This window comes from Vollenhovia emeryi, unplaced genomic scaffold (genome assembly GCF_000949405.1).
Source record: "Vollenhovia emeryi isolate VEMERY1.0 unplaced genomic scaffold, V.emery_V1.0 DF939138.1, whole genome shotgun sequence".
NCBI classification, from domain to species: Eukaryota; Metazoa; Arthropoda; class Insecta; order Hymenoptera; family Formicidae; genus Vollenhovia; species Vollenhovia emeryi.
The window spans coordinates 1,054,891-1,055,997 of record NW_011967228.1 but is presented as its reverse complement, the minus strand read 5'-3'; the positions used below and the strand labels follow the sequence as shown (position 1 = coordinate 1,055,997).

General features: G+C 46.8%; 1 non-coding gene across 1 annotated transcript; it reads left to right on the top strand.

The window, feature by feature from the left end:
• The first annotated feature begins 359 nt into the window (after positions 1-359).
• On the top strand, positions 360-433 carry Trnas-aga. The gene has a single exon. It is a non-coding gene; the product is annotated as a tRNA-Ser (tRNA).
• Positions 434-1,107: the final 674 nt, after the last annotated feature.

Sequence of the window (1,107 nt, the reverse complement as noted above, 5' to 3'; positions counted from 1 at the left end):
CACTATAACTTTTATTTGCCGGTAAAACGTTACTCGATCGTCCGCCCGTGGCTATTCTATAAATCAAGTGGTTATCTTAACGCGACGTTTCACGTTTAACACTCGGAGATGTGACAAACGACAGAAAATTCAGAGTATTATGATTTGATGAGTAAACTAATTTTTTATTATTCACCTGCGACCTGACAATGGTGTCTTTACGTAGAGATGTTGGAGGAAGGGGGGAAGGGGACAGGGATACTTAAAATCGTATATCGACAGTTCTGTGCAGGGCCGACAACCCGAATCGGCGCGCAGTTTAAACTCGACAAATAGACACGAGGGTGTCATCTTTATATTGTTATTGCGACAACTCACATGCCTCAGTGGTCGAGTTGGTAAGACGCCCGCCTAGAGAGTAAGGGAAGTCCAGGTTCAAACCCTGGCTGAGGTAATATTTTTCGGCAATAAATTTTCTGCATTGACCGGTTAATTAATAAATGTGGCCAGCTGAGGTCGAATGAAATTTGCAATTTTATTATTATTTGTATTGTAATGTCATTCATTCCGCGCCGTCCGCTGAGCAAACGGAAAGCAACGAACGTGAAGAAAGTAGCAGCGTACACCCTCCCGTAAAATGCTTTACGGACACTTGTGACTCCGCGAGCTTTCAAAAATACGTTTTACAAGACTTTAATACATTCGCTTCTAACGCGATAAAATTGATCGTTGCGAACCGCGCGTGCATAATCACCGCGCGCTCTTATCGCTCGCTCGCGCGGCTCGTCGTCCGACAAATTAATATGCGCGCTAATGCGCCGATCGAGTGTGTCCACTTGAGAAAGAATCTCTGTTCTCTCTCGTAGCGAGGAGATAGCGGGCTCGCATTGCTCCGATGCACGCGAGATTAGGACCGACCTTCGAACACGCCGGGAATTCACGATATCCGGAGTTCGCCGGAGAATCTTTGAAGCCCGGTTTTCTCCGACGTCGTCTGACTTTAACCTCGGTTTAACTCGTTCCTCGTCGCTTTCTAAGGCGCGGTTTCACCAACGTCGGCGCAACTTAAACCTCGGGTTTAGCCCGTTCTCCGTCCCTTTCTAAGGGCCAGATTCGTAAGCGTTAAAT